At 48.3% G+C, this 24,992-nt stretch overlaps 1 pseudogene; it reads right to left on the reverse strand.

Annotated features, from left to right (window-relative positions):
- Window positions 1-62: 62 nt before the first annotated feature.
- On the reverse strand, window positions 63-22,086 carry LOC114212424 (ferritin light chain pseudogene; annotated as a pseudogene).
- Between the last annotated feature and the right edge of the window lie 2,906 nt (window positions 22,087-24,992).

The following is a 24,992-nucleotide window of genomic DNA, read 5'->3' on the forward strand; positions in this document are numbered from 1 at the left end:
CAGGGAGAGGCTCAGGCACATGCCATAGGGGGCCCTCAAAGGTTGCTGGGCTTCAGAGGCTCCTAGTCATGCTTGAAGGTGAGCCCTTCAAACAGATACTCACCCAGCCCTGTCTGGGGGGCCAGCCAGCCTGCAGAGGTGAAGTCAGGTGGTCTTCATCTTCTTGATGAGTTTCACCTCCTTATCCAGGAAGTGGTTCTCCAGGAAGTCACAGAGATGGTGGTCTCCCTGGACAGATCTCAGGGCATGCAGATCTGAAAGGGCCTGGTTCAGGTTCATCTCCAGAACTAGGGCAGCTTCCATGGTGTCCAGGGTTTTGCCCCACTCATCTTGGGATGGCTTCTGCATATCCTGGAAGAGGACATGGCCGCTGCACTGGTTTTGCATCTTCAAGATACGCTTAGTGCACTTGTGCTTCTCCTCAGCCAACTAGCAGAAGAGGGGCTCACGCCCCCCCAGAGCCACACTGTCATGGTCGAAACAGAAGCCCAAAGAGAGGTAGGGGTAGGAGGCCAGCAGATGCGCATTGACCAGGCAGCTGACAGTGGCCTCCACTTCAGTGGAACAATTCTGATGAATCTGGGAGCTCCTGGCTGATCAGTAATAAGGAGCTAAGCTCAAAATAGGGTGTTGACTGGTTCCAGAGGCAGAGGGTGGCAGAGGAAGATGGCTGGAAAAATGGTTGGAGGCTGATGTCTCTGGGTCTGTTCTGTCCAAACACTGTTGAAGCAAGAGACAGATCTGTGGACTGCCAGGTGCTCTTGGTTTGGGGCTGATTTGTTACACAGCAACAGATAACTAATCCAGGGACTTGGCAACAACCTCTTTTACTTGTCTCGCTATTACTCATGCTGGTTGTGGGAATTATGAGCCAGATGAGAGGGAATAATTTATGATCATCAGTGGGGAAGATATTTGGGGAAGTATGACCTCTCCTCATACCTTACCTCCTCATAAACTGTGACAGCCCCACTGTGGTAATCTGGCTGTTGATACCACTAGATTTGTAGGGACATTTCGATTTTTAAAAAATGTTCAAACTTAGAAAGAAATATCTTACTAATACTTGTTTGTATTTTCTTCCCAACAGCTCTATGGAGCAGCCAGGGTGACTATTATTTCCCCCAATTTAAACATGAGAAAACTCAAATTTCAAGTGACCGATGTGTGACAAAGTCAGGATTTGAATGGAAGTCTCTCGGATTCCACATCTGGGTTACCATCATGCCCCTTAAATAAGTGCCATTCCTGCTCTGTGAATCAGTTAAATTCAATCCAGCATATTTAATAGCAAGAGATAATATTTACAAAGAGCTCGGTGCAAGGTAAAGTACTCATTAAGTGGTAGCTAATACTATCATTATATTTATGGGATGCCCAGTGCTAGGAATACAGAGGTGAACCAGGCCAGGCCCTTTTCCTTAAGGACCTTGGGCTGGGAGGAGATGCAGACCTTGCTGAATGATTTGCTTCCCGGAGTGCCTTGAAAAGCCAAAAAGAAAAGAAAAATAGTGTGTATACGCCAGGCAAACTAAGGTCAGGGGTGGAATGTTCAGGGCCCTTTATGGCTCAATGTTCTGTCCCCTCTCAAATGTAGGCGTGGAGCCCTCCTACCCCAGTCGACATGCCACGAAGCAGGCACCCGAAGAGCAGGTTGCCTGAGGGCGAAGAAAATAGTGATCATTAGGAACACCCCACTCTTCAATTTCTGCAGTAATTATTACCTTGTTTTCTTGGATGGATTGTGACTTACTGAGATGCAAGAATCAGCCAGGACATCTTAGGAGAAAACACCATGGAATGAGCTTCCTGCTTCTGTGGGGGTTCTCCAGGAAATGACCATGTTGAAATCACTTCCCGGAGTTCACGGGACCCTGGAACGGGATCGGTGAGGGTGAGCCGAAGACAGCCCATGGGACAGGTGGAGGGAAATTGCTCCTGGAGCCATGGAGAGAAAATGAGGCCCTGGGCATTACAGAATGGCTTCCATCGCACCAAAGACACCCCGAGGTCCTTGGTGCCACCAAAGGCTTTCCTGAGGGAGGAGGAGAACTGTTTTGAGTGGCTCGTCAGGGTCCGGGGCAAGAACTGAGGATGGCCTGTTTTTGTTTGATTTCTCCTGTTTTGGGGTTTTTAAGTTTTTTTTTTTTTTTTGAAGTGGTCACCAAATTCCCATCATTCTTTGTATGCAACACCCATTAAACCTAAGCGATTCTCCAAGACAAAGAAAACACCGCGTCTGGGGCCATGTGCCAATAAGAAGTACATGACCTTCTCTTGCTGGGGCACTGGTATTTTTAAAGCAACAAATGCATGATATTGAATATCCCAGCAAGGCTCCCTTCTGAGCAGATCCAACAATTGTCCCGGAGAAGAAACAAACTGGTAAATGCCCCCAAACCCTTCTGGGGCGCCCACAAAAACAGATCATCAAATTCCTCTCCCTCATCAGGAAGGCGGGGGGGTGGGCTGTGCCTTGAGTGTGCGAGTGTGAGAGGCGGCTTGTCGTGGCAACGGAGACCCATTGTCGTCTTCTTGTCAGCACAAGTGAGGACATTGGACCTTTTGCGCCCCTCTGGAAAAACGTAAGACACAGCCAGCTTCTCTCCAAGGACATTTTTCACCCAGAGGTCTTTGCCTCAAGGCAAAAACATCGACTCTCTTGGCCCCTGCACGGGCTTCTGGAAGCCCAGCTCTCATTTGGCTGCATGCATGACGAAGCTCTGGGCTGATGTGGCAGAGCGAGCTCCTCGACACCAGCCAGGGAAGCGGGCGGCCTGAGCAGGTGGGGCTGAGCCTGCGCCACCCGGCACGGCCCCAGTGGTTCCTCTGTGCCCTCCCCCTCCCCCCGCCCCAGGCTCCAGAGCACCAGGGTAGCCTTTCTGAGCCTTTGTTTTTCAGCAGTAAGTGGAGGTAAAGGGTGAGGAGAGGGAAATGTGATCTCCAGTGAATTGTAATATTTTGCTTTCTCTAATCCTCTTCAGGTGGCGACTGTAGCCAAAAGGAAAAACAGGCCAATGTGCAAGATGGATAAAAACCCTGATTATTACCCCGACAAATGTGCATTGGCTGAACCGAATTCTAGTCCCAGTGATTCATTACTAATGGGCTTCAAGTTCTGACCTAGGGTTTGAGATGGGGCTTCTGTGAAGGTGGAGGGGGCGGCCGTGGGAGGGTCTCTGCCCTGGAGGGGAGCTGGGTGGGAGCAGGCAGCCTCTGAGCCTGGCCCAGATCACAGCTGGCCAGGGGCTGGGTGCTTGCTCCAGAACTGCCTACCCTGCACCTGCCACGGGTTCTCTTCTCTCAGGGCTGGGCTGCGGGCAACGTGCTCCCTCCCTGCCTCCCTCCCCCCATGTCTCCGAGGCTGGGCTTGGGCCCAGAGTGTGCGGGGGGGTGGGGGGTGGGGTAGAAGGGTGGGAACGGTGCTCTGTCTTCTCCACTCCCCAGCGAGGAGAGTGAAAAACACTGTCTTGCATGAATAATACACCTTCTTCACTCTTTTGAAGAGTTCAGAGCACCTAGCAGACAGAATGTTCTTCACCCTCAACAACTCCCTGAGGCTAAATCAGGTTTTGATTCCGCCCCTTTGCCTTTTTTTTTTTTTTTTAATAGATGAGGCAATGACAGCCCATAGCAGTTGGTCTTTGGGAGTGAGCTGTGCTGGGCCCACAGGAAGCAGGCAGGGAAGAGCTGATGGGCTGAGTCCTTTATGGAGGCAGGAAATCTCTCGGCTAATCCCATGCTCCATCTCTATAGGCACTTGAAAGAAATCACACCTTAAAAAGTCCTGATATATATAATATCTTGTTCCAGAAGCTGGTCCACTAATAATAGGCTTTTTGTCTGTTTTAAGTAGCAAGAGGGTACTCTTTTAAGAGGATGCTAGGTCATAAGCATTGCAGTGACACCCAAGCAGCTGCAAGGCCAAGAAGAGAGATCCAGGTTTTTTTGTGTGGTAGACTCACCACTGGGTGGTGATGACTGGTCTCTGATCCGCTTTGGATTTTATTATTATGCAGACTCTTGCTGACCTGTCGTGCTGCTTCTAGTCTTTCTTTCTTTCTTTCTTTTTTTTTTTTTTTGCTTCTAGTCTTTCTTTGACCATACTCCAGTGAGAATGGTCTTTGACAAAACCAAAATGTGATCGTGCCATCCTTGCACTTAAAACATCTTGCAGCTTCCCATGGTCTTCCAAGATGAAATTCTAACTCCTGTGCACAGCAAGAAGGACCCCAGGCTTCCCACCAGAAGTTCACAACTGCCTGCTAATTTTCAGACTCCACACTCATTAATTCACTCAGGTGTTTAGGCATTTACTGAAGGGTTAATATTTTCCAGCCAGTTCACCAGGCACCGGGAATATCGCACTATGGCAGTGCCTAGAACACGAGCTGGTCAAGACTCAGATTCTGCCTCTAGTCTGGGAAATTACTTCTCTCACTGCCTATGACCCCCCTCCTCTTCTGCCAGTTACTTTTACTGTTCCATGAGTTTTCTTCTTCTTCATTCTTCCACTCCCCACCCCCGCCTAATACCACTCTTTAAAAAAAAAAAAAAGATTTATTTGAAAAAAAAAGGATTTATTTGTTTGAGACAGAGTGAGCAGGGGGAGGGGCAGAGGGAGAGAATCTTCAAGCAGACTCCTTGCTGAGTGTGGAGCCCAACTTGGGGCTCTCTTGCACAACCCATGAAATCATGACCTGAGCAGAAACCAAGAGTTGGATGCCTAACTGACTGAGCCACCTAGGCGCCCTGTACTCTTGAGTGTTCTGAGAGCTCACGGTGCTGTGTCTGGCTATTATGTTACTGTTTCCTCATGTTGTGAATGAGAGACTCGGTCTTACATATAATGTCTAGCACAGGGTCCAGCTCCTGGCAGATGATTGTATAGGTCATGGCTCCAGGGCTACATTGACTTTGGCCAATATGATGGGAGCAAAAGTCTGCTGGCGGGTCTTCTGGGAGAGAAACCTTTAAACACACTGTCCCTTGTTTTCTCTTTGGTGCCACATCTGGAAGAGATGCCTAGAACTGTTGCAGCCACGTGGAACTAGCTTCGGAAAAAAGCTAATAGGACAGCGGGGCAGAGAGTTGGAAGTAACGTCTACCTGGGATCATCTTACCTCTGGACTTGAAGTTACGTGAATGGCAAATTTCTTATGGTTTAAGCCATTCTGATTCAAGGTCTTCCCTCCCCTTCTCTTTTCCTTCTTTTTCTCCTCCTCCCTTTTCTTTTCCCTCCTTTCCTTCCTCCTCCTTGTTTCTCTCTCTCTCTTTTTTTCTTTCTTCCTTCTCCTCCCCCTTCTCCTCCTTCTTCATTGCCAAAATCTTCCTAAGTGATTTGGAACTCATTATCCATCTGTGTTTGGACTGTGTGGGTAAGACCCAGACATACTAAGTCCAACTGACAGCATCTGGTATTAGTTGTATTTACTTACATATGTCTTGTCTATCTTACTAAACTCTTGGTTCTTTGAGGGGAAGAAATCTGTTTTGTCCAAAATTGTCATATTAGTCTCCTCTCCCAAGTGTCTACCTAATGCCTGCTACGTAGTACGGAGTTCCACAAATGTGTGTAGAAGTGAATGAAACTGAAGCCTTCAACTACTTTTTGTCCTTTTGCTTAACCCTCAATTTATCACTTCTCTTTGTACTTCATGATTCAGTATTTTATTCAATACCGTTGTTCTCACATTGTTTCCCATTGAAAGTCTTGCACTCTCCAAGAAGACGCTAAGGTCCTGGAGAACAGCATCTGAGTCTCATCTCATATTTCTTTGGTGTCTCACAGGGTTCTCTGCATTTGCAGGGCTCTTAAGAGGCACCTAAAAATTTTCCGGTGAACAAATCCCCTGAAACCTTACACAGCATGAACCCTGCCTAAGTTTGTAGTTATAACTCTTGCATGTTTGCCTCAGTTCCTTGATGGTGGAAGTTCTCACTTTCTTCTTTTCTACCCTCTACCCTGACATGCACAGAGTCGGCATCAATAAAGGCTTATGATTAATGGATGAGAATATCCCCACAGATCACAAACCCACAAAGCGATTTTGGTGAACTCACACCTCTCAAGAACGAGTGTGGTGGAGGTCGAACTAACATTTAAAAATATCTTTTGGGGCGGGAGGGCTGGTTTTGGAGGTGACAATACACACTAATATCCGCGTCCAGCCATTGAGACTACGTTGCTATTATCTGTGGGTAATTTTGGAGCCCGGTTTTCTTTTTCAGTCTGCCAGACATTTCTATTTCTATTTTTGAAACTCTGCTTCTGGTATGTCCCCAGGTCTCCAAAGAATCCTGCAGTCATAGCTACTGTCTGTTGAAAGGGCACTTGGCTCCCCGTTTCCTGTCCTTAAGAAGGTCTTTTGACAAGACACTCCAGCTGCCTGGGTTTCACACCTTACCACAGTGACTGATAGTCAAGAATATAACTCAGCAGTTTAAATTATTTACAGTGGCTCCCAACAAACAAACAAGCAGGGAGAGGTAAGTACAGAAGCCTATACATTCCCATCCCTTAACTGACGCTTTAAACCGTTTCTTTTATCCAGGTGATAGATTTTGACCCTGGTTATAATACAGTATCTCCCAGAGACATTTTAAAACCTTAAAACCATGAGAAAACAGGGATTGGATAAGCGTCAACAAATTCATCCTCATTTATTCCCCCTTATTTGAGATCTCTGAGTGGTATAGCTTCTCTCTCCAAATCTGACGAACGGGTTTCCCTTTGAAGAATGGTTATGCATTCTTTGCCTTGTTTAGTTTCTACTCGTGAGTGTGAAGGTGGTGGTAGTGAATTATGTGTGTGTTTATGTGTCAGGAACATCCACAATATATATGAGGAAATGCCAGGAAGCAGGGCTCTTAAATTTAATCTTCTATGTCAGTGCTTTATACCCAATGAAAATATCCCAATTTAAGACAACTTTTGACATGTGAGGCAATGTGCTGCATGCCCTAGGGGATAAAAGATGTGTAAGACATATCCAGACCCTCCAAGTATACTATGGGCTATAAGCAATTCAAACGAGGAAATTTTTTTTCCCAAAATGGGTAAGTTTGGTATTATAAAAGTAATTCGCTGCCATAAAAATGAATATAAATTAGGAACATATTTAGTAAAAAGAGTAAAGTTTTCCACTTCTCCATCTCTAATCCCAGAGATAGGCATTATTAAGAATTTTGTTGTAGGCTTTCAGAATTTTTATGCATATAGAGACTTTGTTTTTCAAAGATTTTACTTATTATTTGAAAGAGAGAGTGACAGAGAAAGATCATGAGCAGGGTGAGGGGGAGAGGGAGAGGGAGAAGCAATTTCCCCACTGAGCAAGGAGCCCGATGCAGGGCTCAGTCCCAGGACCTGGGGGATCATGACCTGAGCCAAAGGTGGGCACTTAACTGACTGAGCCACCCAGGTGCCCCGATATAGAACATTTTTATGTATTGGGACCATATTATACATATTGTTCTCTAACCCTTATCAGTACATGTAGATGTATCTTATCCTTGTTTTATTTTCACTGGCTGTATAATATTCCATTGTATGGGTACACCCTAATGTCTGTTACTAATCAACAGTTGGATCCAATCTTCTGAAATTTTTCACTCAATTAAAAACAGCGTTGTAGTGAACATCCTTGTTCGTTTTTTTCACATGCTGAAGCACCTTCTTCTTGGGAAGATCAGGGAAGATTTCAGAGAAAAGGTGGCATTTTAGTGGAGCCTGAGGGAGGGAACAGCGTGAGCAAGGGTAGGAAATAAATACAAGGTACATTCAGGAGTTTGTAAATAGACCTCTTTGGGTAAAATGGAGAATGTATTGTTCAGTCTTGGGCAATCGACTCACAGGAAAAAAGTTCAGATGAATGGGGAGTTTTCAAGGGAACACAAGTTCTTTTGAGTGTGCAGTGATGCCATGATACCTGAGAATATCCCATACATATCTGGGAACGGAGGGTGATGTTCCCAGACAAGAACATCTGGGAAGAAGTGAGTAGAAGGCACTGGGCTTTCCAGGAAGCACTGGGAAGACTAAGACCCATGGAAGAGACAGTGTGATTCAACAGGGCTTGGTAATTGATTGGATGGGAAGGAAGTCAGTGGAGGGTCCAGGCCTGGTTTCCTCATCCAGAAAATGGGGACAGTAGTTCTCATACCTCAGGGTTATTATAAGCATGAAGCCAGATACAGGCAAACTTTCCATAAGTAACAGTTACTACTGTAATATTATTTCTTTTGGTTACGAATCTTCTCTGTAGTCCCCCAAATAATGGTCATCCCAACAGGGCTTTCAGAGATGCTAGTTTTTGGAACGAAGAGGATGGATTACAGTGACCTTTTCAGAGAGCCACTGTGAAGTCACCAAAGGGGGTTGGCTGTGTTTTCTCAGTGATTCTGTGGAAACTTAAGAGTTACCTCCAAAGATGTGAATCTGGTCTAAATACTTTGGGAGGGGGCACTTTCACATCTGTGGTTACTGAATTCGATTTTCCCTTTTATCTAATTCAATTCCCCTCACCAAATTACAGATACTTGTTTTTGCTTTTAGAGCAGAAAGGAAGGATGGGAAGACACACTCCAAATATTTAGTTAGTTTCAAAAGTATGTGTTATTCCAAGCACCTTCAAGTACTAGGTTTCTTGAAATAAACTATCATCTTGCTCTGCTGTGTTCCCTTTGGCAGGAACAATAACCATCCACTTCATGTGCATAACACTCAGCTCTTTGCAGGAAAAGAAAAACAGCCTGATCGCTGGAAGAGCTAAATTCCAGGCTCAGCTGTCTCCATGTAACTGGGATGACTTCTCTGGGCCTCCTGTGCCTTACCAGTAAAATGAGAGGCTTCAACATGGCATCTTTACATTCCTTACTTGTAGGATATCACAACCTGTGTTCACAGAGCCCTTGTGAGGTTGATGGCATGGTGTTGTGAAGGCTGTTTTGCAGATTTGGGAATGGGAACCAAGGGGTGAGCAACTTGGCTCAACTGAGCAGGATTCCCTTCATCAGAGACAGGCTCAGGACTACTCAGTGCTGTCTGATTTCTAGCACATAATACTGTCTCCTGAAAGTTTCTCTCTTGAGTTCAGCTGGGAGAGAAGCTTCTAGAAGGTCAGGTGTCTGCCTTCTGTTCATGTGACAACCAAGTTCCACCACTTGGCAGCCACAGCCCTGAGGCAGACCACTCTCTTTCTTCCCTTCCCATGCCCTCTTTGCACTCTTGCTCCAGCCACACTGAACTACTTGGAGTTCTTCCTATGGCCCCATTCCCTCTCATCTCCTGGTCTTTGCATAAACTGGATTTAATGTGGGGGCTTGGGAAGCTCCTTTCCCCCATTAATCCCTTTCCCTACTTCTCCTTATTTTATTTTATTCTGCCATTGTTTCTTTCAGAGAGCTCTCCCCAACCCTCCCTCCAAGCTTTTTTTTTTTTTAAAGATTTTATTTATTTGAGAGAGAGAGAGAGAATGAGAGATAGAGAGCACGAGAGGGAAGAGGGTCAGAGGGAGAGGCAGACTCCCCGCCGAGCAGGGTGCCCGATGCAGGACTCGATCCCGGGACTCCAGGATCATGACCTGAGCCGAAGGCAGTCGCTTAACCAACTGAGCCACCCAGGCGCCCCACCCTCCAAGCTTGTTAGAGGCAATTTCTCTGGATTCCATAGTAATTGTCCTTCCCTAATTGTTGTGGTAATAGTATTTACCACCCTACATGGTAAGTGCCTGTTAACTCATGACACAGATGAAAAATATACTTGATGATGGTCCCAAATTGCAGTGGTGTAAACAAGATAAAAGTTTAATTTTCTTTCCCTGTAAGGGCAAATTTGGAGATGGGCTGTCCTGAGCTGGTGTAGTAGCTTTATGATCAACAAAGACCTAGGTCCTTCAAGTTTTTTGCTCCAAGTGTTGCCTCATGGTTGCAAGATGGCTGCTGGAATGCAAGCGTCACATCCATGAAAGGTGCAGGAACTGAAGAGAATGTCACCTAGATGAATCTGTTCCCTTTATGGAACTTTTCTATAAGCTCTACCAGAAGCTGTCTACTTGCCTGTCTTTAGCTGGGAAATGTAGTCTTGTAGCCCCCTGAGCAACACTGGATGTCTTTGGTGGAGTAGGAAAAGAGAGGAGCTGTTTGGTAGGCAATCATCATCTCTGTCAGCCATGCTGCTCAGGATGTGGTAGGCAGTCAATGTCAGTCTGTGAGCAGGCAAGTACAGAAATGTAAGTGTTCATGACTTTTATAGCGACTTGACATTTATGTGACATGGTATCAATCCACAAAGAAAATGACAACTTGTTCTTCACCACAGAGTTTGAGAAACCCTATCTGCCCCAAGTCCTCTGTTTTCTCTCCAAGACTGCAAGCATCGTGAGGGCAGGTAAGTCCTGCTCTCTGTTGTATTCACTGATCCTACACAATGCCTAATGAAGAGGTGTGTAATGAGCCTTTGAGGCAGGAGAGCACTGAATCCACTTGTTACCGCCTGGTTCTTGCTCAGCTCGCCTTCCCTGATGTGTCTGGATCTCTCCTCTCCTGTCTCCCTCCATGATCTCCTTCTCTTGCTTTTCTCTTGCTCTCCTGTCAGGATCTTCTAGATCCCTCTTTCTCTTCCAGTCCTCGAGTGTGATGACTTCCCAAGCATCAGCCCTAAGCCCTTTGCCTCTCTCCACATCCTCTCTGCTGGGCTTGCTTGCCTCCACAGCTTTAATACTCCTGCAAGACAAGGACCCCCAGGCCCTGGCCCCAGGCTGGACTCTCTCCTGGCCTCTGGTATTTTCCAGGGTTTGTTGGAATGGGTCCAAGCCTGAACTGTTCTTCTCCCCTACCCCAGGCTGACTTCCTGACTTTCCCTCAGAAGGGGTCCATAGCCCTTGGCTTCAACAAGGGGAGTTCTTCCATTGTTTCTGTGGCCCTTCTCCTTCTTGTCTTCTTTGCCTTCTAACATTGTTTATTAGTTTCCTAGGGCTGGTGTTACAAAGTACCACATACTGCGTGATGTAAAGCAACAGAAATATGTTCTCTCACAGTTTGGGAAGTTGGAAGTCAGCAATGAACATGTCAGCAGAAGCAGGCTCCCCCTGAAGCTTCTGAGGGAGGATCCATCCCTCCCTCTTCCAGTGTCTGGCAGCTTCAGGCGTGCCTTGGTCTGTAGCTGCCTGACTCCGTGCCTGCCTTTGTCTTCTCTCTCGTGTTTCCGTATCTTCACATGGCATTATCGCCTCTGTGCCCCTCTCTCTTCTTGAAAGGACACCAGTCCTATCGGATTGGCCCACCCTACTCCTGCATGACCTCACCTGACTTCACTAAGTATACCCACGAAGCCTCTATTTCCAGATAAGGCCACATTCTGAAGTGTCGGTGGGGGGGGGGGGTGGCGGTTAGGACTTCAGTTCATCTTCTTGGGATGGGAGGTCACGATTTCATGCATCACATTTCTCTCTCTCTTTTTCTTATTACTTCACGGAAATTTCAGTAGAGGTCTCAGGATGCAGCCTCTGAGGCAGAGTTCTGGGTGTTTGTTGGGGAGGGAACCTTGGGATTCAGCCCTTTGGAAGTGGAGGGCCAGGAGACTGGTCAGAGGAAGCAGCTGGGCTGTGAAGCGGGCCCAAGGAGAGCCTCACTGGGGCTAAGATGGCCCTTCAGATGGCCCTGCGTGGGGCCTTGGTGGTTGCTTGATGGTCATGCATACTGTGACCAACTGACCTGGAGTGTCCAGAGTTAAGAGATTTCCCAGGACACAGTATTTTCAATATTTTCAGGCTGACTGGGATGATTGGTCAGCTTTATGCTTCTGCATCCATCGTAGGATCTGGGTGAGGTCTCTACCCTCTACTCTCACATCCAAGATTGATAACATCAGGTGTAACTGAAAGACCTCCTTTGCTAACAGTGAAGAGACAAAGCTCTGAAAAATGAGTCAATAACTTTTCATGGCTTTCCACTGGAAAAATTTTCAGCAGGAGAGTGACAGGATTTTCATCATCGTGTTCTTGTTCTCAACCTCTGTTGTGTTAAGGCTACATCTCCCTGTGGAGCTCTGTATGCCCAGCCCTCCAGGCTGACCCAGCTCTGGGGAATGTTTGCTGCAGAGCTGGTGAAGAGGCTTCCGGTATTCCCATCTCTCCACTGTTGCTCCCAGGAGCACCATGTGGAAGCTTGTCCCACTTTCCCCAACTGTTCAGATTTGCCCATACTCAAGGCTCAGACTCTCTCGCGGGTCGATGTTGAATCCCACTAGTTTCTGGAGATCAAGCTCCCTGAAGATGTGCCAGGCCCCCTGCCCTTAGACCAGGCCCAGAGAGGCCCCTGCTCTAGGGCTCTGGGATGGTGGACGTGGTCCTGTTTGCCAAAATACAGTGGGTTTTTTTTTTTTTTTTGGGCGGGGGGACTATTGGAGATACCTACTTCCACAAGGATGTGCCTTAGGTCACAGTGGGCAATTGCTCTTCCCTAATTAAGTGCAAAGCCCACCCACTGTGAGCTCCCCCCTGCCCCCCCCCCGTCTATTCAGGACTGACCTGGTCTTCTCAGCTTGCTTCACAATCAATAGCGCCAGAAAAGGCAGTTTTATTCACTGAAGTCACAGATCAATGAGGCAAGATTTGCATATGAGCTTAGTATATAAATCCTGGGGTGAGGTAATCATTTCTTTTCCCTGCTCTCTCCTGATTTTCCCTCCCTTTTTTGTTTCCTCAGTTCATTTTCCCTTCTGCTCTTTTGTCCTTCTCTTCCCTGAGAATGTCCTTTCTTTAGAGCCCCAGCTAGGGAATGCAGCCCTCTTCTGTGTTCCCCCATGCCCTGCATGGTGAGCATCTCTTAATTTGGCTCCCCCCAGCCAACCCCCCTATTCTGTGAGCAACTCGAGGGCAGAGATGTTCTGAGTCTCCTGTGTGTGGTAGGGGAATGCTCCCTTGTGCTGGATACTCAGCAGTGTATTGAACTCGTGAGCTTTTGACAACCTCTTCTTTCATTCACCTTCCCTAAATGGTGGACTCCTGTGTGGGAAAGAAGGGGCTAGAGTTTATCACCATAGTTGGGACTTCCTGTATCCCAGAGACCAAGGGGCCACCCAAGGTAATTAAAATCTTTTTCCTGCCTATGAGCTTCTACTAGTGTTCCTCAACACACTGCCTCACCCCCAGTTGACTGGAAGAACATGAAAATTATTGGTGCCCTTCTCCTGATTGAAGGCTTTCGGAGCGTCACTTGGAAGTAGAGGCACCATTTGACCAAAATGGTGCTGGGGGAAGCCCAGAGAACCTGACCATGATAAGTTGCTCAAGGAGATGGTACCCATAGGCTTTTTCTGTTTTTATTTTCTATTTTGTCCGAAAATTTGTAATACTTGCACTGTTTCAAAGCAGATACAACTTTTGGGTTGATTTCTGGCAGCTGTACCATGTTTCCAACCGTTAATCACTTTCCTTTACTTCTCTGGGATATTGAGAAGGAGCACTAGCCCATTTGGGAGTCCTCTCCTCAATGCTAGATTTTTATTTAGAGATAGATGAGCTTTTCAAATAAAATTGGCACAGATAACAGCCAAAACAACCTCCTACATCATTAGAGACCAGTAGGGAACCTCCGGTCCCATTTCATACACTGGCTGATTGCCATCAGAGGCCCTGGGGCATTGTTCTTGTTACTTGTAACAGTGGTCGCTGCTGACATTCCCATAGCATGTCATTGTGCCTCCATATGCAATCTGATTTGAGTCTTACATGAGGTCAGTTGTAATCATGTCCACTGTAGATGAGTGAATGGAGGGTCTGGATGTTATGTAACTTGCCCACAGTTCCAGAGCCAGGAAGCACCTTCTCATGCTCAAACCCAAACCTTCCGTTGTTAAATTCCTCCATCTTCTCATTGTGCTTCATTGTTCAGGTATGAGCAACACTCCCGAGTGATGAGCATCATGGGAAGGGGCCTGGCCTGAGTCACCTGCCACCCTCCTGGTGGCTGCCCATGACAGTTGACAATGTAGGAGACGTCCCCCATGTAGTCCACTGGGCCCGGGACAGGAAGTCTGCTCCTTGGCAGAAGATCTGTAAAAGGCTGAGCCTCCAGACTGACTACCAGAGCCTACGGATAGGACCACCTTGAGACTGTTCAATCTCTGCTCTTCCTGTGCACCTGTTCTCTCCCCCGAGCTCCCTCAGCACCTGCCTTCCCTCTCCCTCCTGCTCTCCGATCATACCAAAGCCCCTTAATATCTGTCGTCTTGGTCAAAAATATTGTGCAGTTACTCTCCTATCCCAGCCTCTGCTGAAAAAGAATCTGGTTAATTAACATTGATTACAATCCACCAACTGCAAGTAAAAATCGATTGCTGGGGTCCCTAATTTGAATGCACTTCTCTCTCCTTATCTCTTATGAGGAAGAAAGAGACACAGAGAGTGTGAGAAGGAGAAGAGGTGAGAGGAGAGAGGGTATTTTGTTAAGCAGTCCAATTTCCAGGGTCCCCAGTGAGGGACATTAGGGACGCGCTGGTCCTTAGATCTGGCCCACTCTCCTTCAGTGTGGCCATTTCTCAGCATGACGTCTAATTGCTGCAAATAGCCATTGTGCACATTTGGGCCTTGTTCATAGCTCCCTACTTTATTGAGAGAGGAGCGATAGTATTGATTCTGGATGGCCAGGGAGAATGCCAGAGAATATTAGTAAGGAGCGGAGAGAACACAGTACATAAACTTTTATGACACAATGTCAAGCTGGATTGTGAAGACATAAATGAAAAGGACAACACGGTCTGTAATTACCACAAACATGCATCTTCCATCTGCCGGGGAAGGCCGCCTGAGCTGGCCAGGGCAAAGTGAGGGAGGGGATGAATTTTCCGGCTCACAGAGACGGTGGCCCATAGTGGTTGCTCCTCGTTGTGGAGAAAGAATATATAGGCCACATGAAAGCACTTCTTGTTGCGTGGCACAGTGTGGTCTTGAGCCAAGTGTGGGAATTTTAATATCGGGTCTGTACCCACTGTTCACCATGTGACGCTGAGCCGGTCATGTAACCTCTCTGGGCCCCACTTCCCTCAGGACATATTAGTAGCTACTTCGCAGGGGTGGTGTAAGGATTGAATGAGATAATGCCCGCAAACATTTTGCATGGTGCCTGGAAAATAGTCAGCTCTCAGCAGGTCGTAGATATTGCCATCATCATTCCTTTTCTTTCATTCTTTTTTTTTAAAATTATTTATTTATTTGGAAGAGCGAGACAGAGATAGCGAGAGAGTATGAGAAGCAGGCTCCCCGCTGAGCAGGAGGCCCAACGTGGGGCTTGATCCCAGGACCCCAGGATCATGACCTGAGCCGAAGACAGATGCTTAACCGGCGGCGCCACCCAGGCACCCCCATTCCTTTTATTTCTGATGCAGGAACTATTGACGGAGTGTTTGCTCTGCACCGGCACTGTGCTAGAGGCTGAGGCTAGAGGGGTGCCCCATGCTCATGGATCCCACAGCTCTGGGAGTGAGACAGACATTAATCAATTATTGACTCAAATAAATGTGAAAGTGCTCCTGTGCCCGGAGCTGGGAATGAAAGTCACGAGGCTATGTGACTGGATTTCTGTTGTTCCCATTTTTTTTTCAATCATCACATTTATTTGTTTATTACCGTCTCTCCCAGTATAACGTAAATTCCCTGAGGACAGAGACTTGGTCTGTTTTCTCTGCTGCTCTATCTTCGATGCCTAGAATAGTAAGTGACACACAGTAGGCACTCAGTAAATATTTCCTAAGTGAATGAATAGTGATGTACTTAGAGTATAGAGGAAGAATTCGTACCTAACTCTTAAGAGCTTATAGTCGAGTGGGGTACACAAGAGAAGTACATTTAAGACTCAGTGAAGTTATTAACAGGTTGAACTACAAAACCAGAGCTAAACTTAAACTGTAAGAGCTCTCTTTACCCAGACACTGACATCCCACACTAGCATGGGGCCGGGTGTCAGATTGTTGGCCCGCCATGAGAAGTAATGAAAGGAAATGGAAAGACAAGGAAACTGGTTGAAGTCCCTGAGTTTGGCAGCTGCAGTTGACACACTGTGAGTGTGTTAGGGTAGGCTGACTGATTAACAAATGATGCCTGATCCCAGCCGTGGGGTCAGCAGAGGGGTTCGGCTTGGGTCAGGTCTTGGGTCCTCTACTGGAGCCTCCACATCCCACTGCCAGGCAAGGGAAGAGATCTAGAATATAGGGAAGCATTCCCTCTCTTATTGCATCAACCGGGAGGTGGCCAGCTTGCTGTGGCATGGGTTGCACTGGCCAGGGGAGTCACAGGGCCTCAGCTAGATGCTGGGGAATTGAGGACTGTAGACAAGTCGTGTGTCCAAGAGGAGGAGTTGGTGGGTGCCATATGTCTCTACCAGCAAATACTTAGGGAGGCATCACTGCATGCCAAACACAGGGATCCAAGATGGCCAGCGCCCTCCAGGATGTCGCCATCTAGTGGGCAAAACATGGAACTAACTAATGACTAATGAAAGGCGGGTCTTAAGGGCTGAGTACTTAGAGGGACTGCAAGTGTGACGGGAGTATGGAGGAAGGAGGGATTAATTCCACACGGATTGTGGGACAGTTTCAATGGAGACAGTCAGATTGGAAGGGAGGGTAAAACTTTAACCTCTGGTGTGGTGGAGATGGCCAAGTGTACACCAGAGACTTGTGTCCCCCCTCCCATGGTGCAGACTTGTGGTTGGTAAGCGCTGTCTGGCTGGCGTGTCCATTTCACAGCCTTCCATGCATGTAGGGGAGGCCTGGGACTAGTTCTCAGCAGTGAGACATGAGCCAAAGGGATGATGGCTACCTCTGGGCCAAGTCAGTAAAGAAAAACATTCTTTCTCCATCCTTTCGTTCTCCATCCATTGACTAAATGGTGACGCCCAGGGTCACATGGTAAGCCTTCTTTGGGGATGACCGTCTTTGGGGTTGGCAGTTCTGACGTAAAACTACCTTGGACATTATGTGAATGAGAAGGAAACACCATTGAGTTTAAGGTATTATACAGTTTGGGTGGCTTAATAGAGGTGACTAATGGGAGAGAAGAGTCAGGCAGTAGCCATGGGACTTTCCAGGTATAGGAAATCATGAAAACAAAGACTCAGAGGAAAGAACATGAAGAGGATGTTCAATCTCGTATGTTGGTAGTGGGAGGGCAAAACAGTACAACCACCCCAGAAAATAGCTTAACAGCTTCTAACAAACTTAACAGTGCACCCATCCTATGTTCCAGCAATTCCACTCCTGGGTAGTTACCTAAGAGAAAGAAAAACAAATGTCCACAATAAGACTTGTGCCGGAGCGTTCATAGCAGTTTTATTTGTAATGGCAAAAACTGCCAACAGTCCAAGTATCTGCCAATAGGTGAATGAATAAAAACATTGTGGCAAATTCATCCCATGGAATACTTTTGGCCATCATTAACAAAGAACAGATTACCAATACCTGTGATAGTATGTGTTAATATCAAAACATTATATTATACAGAGGAAGCCAGACACAAAAGAGGACATACTGTGTGATTCCTTTATATAAAGTTCAAGGCAGGCAAACTAACCTATGAAGACAGAAATCAGGAAAGTGGTTGCCTATAGGGGGGAGAATTGACTGTAAGGGGACATGAGGGAAATTTCTGAGTTACAGACATACTGAGGGGGTGGTAATATGGTTGTGTACCTTTATCAGAACTCATCCGATGGTAGGTACCCTGAGGATCTGTGTACTTCGCTGCATTTTACTTTAATGTTAATTTAATTAAAAAATGTGTTCAGGGAAAATGAATGGATAATTTTGATTAGAGCATGGGATTCTGGATGGAGGAGTAGGGCTAACATATAAGATTGGTATAGAGTTTGGGGCATTTAGTGCCAAAGTGGTTTGGATGTTACCTAAAATGGGGGGCCACCCACGGCTTTTGACCAGGGGAGAAACAAGCTCACGTGCAAGTTTTGGTGGGGGGAAATGGTGGCGGTGGGAGGAGGGTAGGGCGTAAGATGACAAGTTGTGTTAGAGGCAGGGGCCCCTGTAAGTTATGCACAGACTGGTCTTTCCACAGATGCACAGGCCAGCCCAGGGAGACGGCTGGGGACCTAGGAGCTGTGTTTGCCAAAGGTCGAATTGTGAGACAAACAGTTTCTTTCATACAGAGAGTATTTTAATCCCTATGACTCTATAGTAAGATCAGGCCACGTGTTATGATTGGAAGTGATTTCTATTATTAGTTACGATTACTACTCTTGGATTGTCGAATGCCAGGACTTGGGAGGAGCTGGGCAGGCCCCAGAGAAAGAAATGGTCTGTGAACTTCGCATTTTCCAGAGCTCAGCAGACAGGAACTCAGGCTTGAAGCTAGTCATTTCATGCTTATCCACTCACACCTCGGGCTGTGGTCTTCAGCTTGCGTCAGAAGCACCAAGAGCCTGGAAGTAGTGACCGTGGGACCTCAGGGCAGAGGCTCAGAGAGGGAATGGTTACTCAGACCCCTGGCTGGGCAGCCTGTGTGTTTCTCAAGTGTCTTGGGAAAGAGTGTGGCAGAAATGCCTCCATGGGATTCAGAGTTAGCACGGAGGTGAATCTCACACATTTCTGGAGGGCTCGGGAAACAAGTAAGGTCTACCCAGCAGCTAAGAAGACCCTTGTTTCTTAAGCTAAGCCCTTCACAGATACTTTCAGCGTGTTTACTGTGTGTGGGCGCCAGGACACATCTGGGGAAGGAGGGGGATGTGTCCTCCACGTCACCAGCACCATTTCCTGTGGGCATTTTCAGAGGGCATCCTGAATTTACATATTGTTAATCCTTTGCCGCAAAGATGATTCATGAAATGTCAAACCAGGTGTGACCTTATTTTAGTACCCTTGTCAGATTTTTCTTTCAAACACATCCGGAGACAGGAGCAATGAAATCCTTTGTCAGTCTCTGCAACAGGGTCGCGAAAGTCATAACTGTAGTTGTGATGTACACAGCAGGTGCTCAATAAGTGCTTCAAATGTGCCTAGCTTCAGTCACTTGGGATGGTTTGTAAGTTAAAGCCAGGAAGCTGCTTCCCAGGGTCCTGGTCATCCTGGCTGTGACTCGCTGGGGGACTGTGGGTGTTCAGCAGTTTCATGGTATGAGTTCCTACTGAATTGTTGCGGTGTTTGCAATCCCATGGTGACAGGGGTCTCTCAGTGGCTGTGGGGGGCCCTCATTTAGTTGGCCAGCTGTCCTGAAGGCACAACACTCATCAGGTGAAGACTTCTTCGGGGGATCCTCGCTCTGCCCCAAACAGCAGTGGCTCGGACGCGAGGAATCAATCTTCCTGGAAGCTGCAGATGGTCAGACTGCCCGACTTCCCTGAAGGCGGGACTGATTACCAAAAGATAACTGGCTTTCCCTGGCAGGGAGAGCTGTTTCCCACCTTGGGCAAATCTGTGGACCTCAGAACCCTAACCACACATGGGCCTTTGTCAGGAAGAGTCAGCAAAGCAGAGCAAAAAGCTTTGGAAGCACACAGGTCTAGGTTTGGATCCTGGTTCTGCCACCTTGCTAGTAATGACTCCTGGTCCATTCACCTCTGAGCCTCAGTTTCCTTATCTATAAAGGGAGAAAACAGTGGTGGCTCCTTGTAGTAGTCAGACCAAGTACTGCCACGTACCATACACAGCACCTTAAATATCAACGTTGCACCATGAGAAAAGTGTGTTTCTCCTTCACACGGAGTCTCATATGGATGTTTGGATGGACGGCTCTCCTGGGGGGGCTCCTCTATAGGAACAGACTCAGAGATCAGGAGTCTTTCCATCACAGATATCTCCTCCCATCTTCTAGGGACATGGAGTCCTATGTTTCCAGCGTTGGAAGAAGAGAGAGAGAAAGGGACAGACAGGCAGACAGGCAGGCAGACAGAAAACCAAACATCCTTAAAACAAGTGTAGAACAAAAGCATCAGAACCTTTGCTCACACATTGTGCAGAAATGCAAGAGACCAGTGACTCGTCTCCCAACAGTTGGTAGCTTGAAGTTCACCCTGATAGGAGTACTTACACTATAGAAATTGGCAAATGCTACAGATCAGGGCTATTTCCCCAGAATGGACTGGTGGTTAAACATTTCTAGGAACATCACGGGTCCTCTCCAGCTCCGAGTTAGGTGGGCATCCCTGGCATGGAGTACCCTCCTCAGACACTTTGTGTCAAATGATTTTTGAGAAAGAAGCGATCCCATTCCTAAGTCCTTGTGGAGGAGCAGGCCTGGCTGCTATAGGACAAAGAGTGACCTCTGTCAGGGTTCAAATTCACTTCCGTGGTGGCTAGAGCCTGGGTGGTTTTCTCAGTGACAAGGTCCAGAGCTTTGCCCATGGTGGGAAACACAAAGTCTCACATTCTCAGCATGGGAAGTGACTTTGGTAGGGAGGGGGTCAGAGGTGCTCTCTAATCCTGCCTCAAAGCATGCCCTAATTCTTGACCACTGTCCCAACCTCACTCCATGCTACCAGAATTGAGAGAATGCAAGGACGTGGGCAGCTCAGCTAAAAGAGGGACTCCTTGACAATATCCCTGGCATCCGAGAGCTGTCTCCTAAAAATGATTATTAATCCTACACCGCGTGCACCTACACACATGCCCTGTTTCCTAATATTAACGTTTCCTACTTTTGCCATTTTCTTTTCTGAGACCTCTGGGAACCATTAACAGAGTTTTCCTGCTACCCAGGATTTGCAGGAGAATGCAGATGGGCCCAGAGCGGCCCAAGTGACGTCTGGAAGGATGTGATAGAATTTGCTACTGGAACCCCGGCTTTTCTTACCTGTGGTGAACATTCGTCATCATTCCCCAAAATAGTGCAGACAGAACAAAGGCTTCTCTGGGTCTCCGCTAGGCTTGGCCTGGGTCTGTTTGCCCTGGGGGAGCGGGCTGGTCAGAGCGGGTGGGGGTTCGTTTCACTCATCATTCCGGTGGAGGGAAGGCAAGGTTCAGTGCATTTCTGTTTGTTTTTACAAACTCAATGGGACCACCTCCATCCCCACCACCACCCAATTTGCAATCAGACCTTCCCCGGACTCTGGAACACAGCCTCACACAGCCACACAAGCTCCCAGCAGCAGTGGATGAATGGCGAAGTCTGAAATGATGTCAACGGCTTGTGTGCAGGCCAAGGAAAACATGCGGGGGCCCTCCGTGGCCTCATCCCTGTGCTCGCTGTGCCGCAGCTGCGGGCTGTAAGTTTTCCTTCTGAGCAGACAGAGCTCAGTACATCTGAATTTGATTCAGAAACGAGCATGCCTTTTCCAGACCCCTTGCACCTTCCCCCGACTCCTCACCCTCCTTGAAGAATAAAGTTGTCCGAGCCAGGCTGGAATGTGGGGTGGCTACACCTGGTGGCGATTTGGAATTATGCTTAAGGTCCCCGAGTCCCGGGCAAGGAAGGGGGGGTGAGGAGAAGGAGCAGGAAAGGTCAAGGGGGCAGCGGGTGTAAGGAGACGGAATTCCGTAGCCATAGGGACGCTGGGGGTTAAGACAGCTGCCAGGACAGTTTGGGCCCCTTCTAACTACTTCCTCCTGACTGATGCAAGTTTTTGCCTTCAGTGCTGTGTTTTGAAGGTTCGGAGGGTTGCACTGCCCCCCAAGTCATCATTCTCATCTTCCCACTCGATTTTAGCCCCGGAGGCATATGTAGCTCAGAGCATCTCTGAGACCCGGTTCATCCTTTCGGCTACTTGATGGTGGAACCATCTCCACGGTCAGTAATTCCACTGTTGAATCGGAATCACACAGATGCAGCCCCAGGGGAGTATCTTAAGTACCCAGGCAGTGAATTTTATGGATCAAATGACAAGGCGGTGGAAGCTGGGTTATTTTTCGGAGCCGGAGAGAGGGAGAAGTTTAGCCTGACTCCCTGGCCGCCGCCTCCTCCCCTGACCCTCTCTCTAAATGGCTCCAGCCAAGTGAGGTTTGAAGAAAGTATGGTCTGTGAGGCCTGACAGCATGATGGGATGCAGGGCCTCTCCTCCTCCACACTGACCGCCGGGGCTGGGCTGGGAGCGGCTGGCCAGCGCCAGGAGCGCCGCCTCTCCCCGCTCTTGCTCCGACCCCGCCATCCCTGACACTTGGCTTCTATTTTACGATTGTGTTTATACAGCAAACATACTTTGGAAAAAGAAGAACTCTCCCATGGCTGCTGGCCATACCACCTTGTGGTTGCAGAAGCCAAGCAGGGCTGTGCCTGATCTCTGGGTGCTGAGGAGTCCACCCAAGGGCACATAGGTGCTCTGAGACAGCGGGGCCAGGTTCTCATAGCCTGGCCTCCCCTCTTTGGAGTCACACTCCCCTGTGAGAAGAGACGGAGGCTGGCCATCTCCTGGGGAAGGAGACGCAGCACAAGGCCAGAGACCCAGACTGTAACTGTCATCATCGTCATTATGAAGACACCCCCAGGCACCGTCTTGGTGCTTTGTACATATTTTCTCTGACTCTTACACCAGCCCGGCAGGAAAGGTATCATTATCTCCATTTTAGAGATTTGGCTCAGAGAAGTTAAGTAACTTGCCCAAAGTCACAGAGCTAGGCAGTGTTAGGAGCTACCTCCAAAGTCTAAGCTCTTTACAGGAAAACCTGCAGCCTCCTAATACTTTTTTTTTTTTTTGTCCTCTTTTTTCTCTGTCTTGATAGACCACACAAGGACCTATTGCAAGCAGCACCAGACCCTTAGGGTCCATGGGGCCCTTGGCTTCTCCTTGGAGAGAAGCTGCCTTCTTTGCTTCTCCTTCCCTTCAGCCTGTGTACCGGTCTCTGGGTTTCTCTGAGGAACCCCCTGCCATGTGTCTGAGGGGCTAAGCTGTGAAGAGTGGTGGCCTTTGGGCCAAATGTCCTTTCCAGTGCCTATCACGGAATTGTTGAAAATATCAGTCAGGGGTGGGGTTGGCGTGGACCCCAGAGTGTTGCCTCCTGGGATCGGCCTTCCCACCCAGCTGACGGCACCTCCATGTCCTTCCCACCTACACTGGGCGGCGAGTTCCATATGACTCTGGGAGACTTGGCAGGCTGAGCTCTAACAGCTGTGGGGGCAAGGGAAGATGGCCAGGGAGGGGGAGGTCTGAGAACGGAGGAAGCGTGGAGGGCTGGTGCCCACCCACAGAGTCCAGCCGGGACCCCTAAAACCACAGCTACTGTAGCCACGGCCACTGCAGCCACTGGATTTCCAGGCTTAGTGGTCCACTGAGGAGCAGACAGAGAACAGTCTGCGACTTCAAGATCTGTAGGAAGAAGGAGGAACCATTCACCTGTCAGCCCCAACATTCTCTTTTTCATGGTGTGGATTTCATTTTGGCCAAAGCTCTGTGTGTGTGTGTGTGTGTGTGTGTGTGTGTCCGTGTGTGTATGTGTCTGTGTGTGTTTGTGCCTCCGTGTGAAGGCCATCATTATACCCAGAGCTCAAACATCTCATGCCTGGGGTGTGGCCAGGAATTCTTCAAGGTAGGGCCTGTGACATTGTTTGGTGAGAGCTAGGCAGGGCCTCCCCAGAGATCCGCAGTGGAACCAACGAATGCCTGCATGGGGGAATCAGTGAGGGTATCAACAAACTGATGAGGCCAGAGATCTATGTTGGGCTATTCTGGTCTTCCCTCCCTTTTCTCCTTTTCTCTATCAACAAATTCTATAAGCTACCTACAAATCCTGTCTCCTACTTCCTGAATGAACAAAGTTGGAATCAACCTATCAACAACCCTCAGTTACAGTATCATTGGTCATTGCCAAGGTGAATATCACTTCCATGGCCTACTCCAGGTCATCTGTAGAAAGCACTGGGCTAGAATCAGAAGACCCGCATTTGGGCTCTGATGTGGCTCCCAGTTAACTGTGTGGCCTTAACGAGGACTCTTCTCTAGGCATTAGCTGCTGACTCTTTCAAAGCAGCATCTGGCCGAGGGGGTCTATTGAAGCCCATCAGAATAGGGTTCTCTGTAAGTGGCCTTTGAAGGTGCCCACAGCTATCACACACTTGGCCTATGGTGCATGAGCCACAGCCACTGCAGGCCACAGACTCTTCAGAGACTTCAGCTGAATGACCAAGGATCGGAAGCTTGGACCTTGTGTCTTCCAGCTCCTGGAAATGAGACATTGAGGGAGCCCCACAGAGTGGCTTCCAGTCCCCGAGATGGGCCCTCTTCTTAGAGGTGCAAGCAGAAAGTGAGGGAAGGGGACAGAGGTTCAAGATGTAGAAGGCCCAGGGCCAGGGGTGAGTTGCCGGGCAGGGCCCCTCTCAGACAGGCAAGGAGCGCCCAAGGCCAGCGGGGTGGAGGAAGGGCTGGCAGGGAGGGAGATGCAGCTTTTCTGGGCTTGGGGACAGAGAACAACAGGCATTTCAGCCCCCTTCCCTCCTGCCTGCCACCTGTAATAGCCACCCCATAGAAAGAGTGGGGAGAGGGGTGAGCCGGGGTTCTCTCTCCGTGTCAGTGGCTCCATACAGAGCTGATGACTCAGATGATTTAGTGATGATAACAGAGTCAAAGGGGCTCTGGAGGAAAAACATAGCTAACCAAAAAGCCTCTCGGGGAGTTTGGGTCACAAGAGGAAACAAGGTCTAAAAGAAGAAAGACCAGGAGAAAACATCTGTAGGTCGGGCTGCAGGGATGAGGAGCAAGAAGCCAGCATCCAGAGGCACAGCTGCCAAGGGGCCTGAGTTGCAAATCATCTCCCTGGTGAGGACTGAGGAGCTGCGAGGATGGGTGGGGGGTGGGGGTGGGGAGGCCCAGAAGGGCCCCGGGGTGGGGGGCACAGCCTTCTATCCCCCAGCATAGCAGGTGTCAGGCTGACACCGTGTTCAGAGCTGGTGCTACCTAAATTGTATGCTGCAGGGGCCGATGCACAGGTCTTCTGTTCTCCCTGATCTGCAGCCCCCATCAGCCTCCCCATAGACACCTGGAACTCTGTCCTGGTCTGTAAAACTTTATCGTTTCGGGAATTAGTGACCATAGAAAACTATCAAGCAGGCAGTGTGCCAAGA

Source organism: Eumetopias jubatus, unplaced genomic scaffold, assembly GCF_037043125.1.
Source record: "Eumetopias jubatus isolate StellerSeaLion01/CBP00866 unplaced genomic scaffold, mEumJub1_p1.0 scaffold_15, whole genome shotgun sequence".
Lineage (NCBI taxonomy): Eukaryota > Metazoa > Chordata > Mammalia > Carnivora > Otariidae > Eumetopias > Eumetopias jubatus.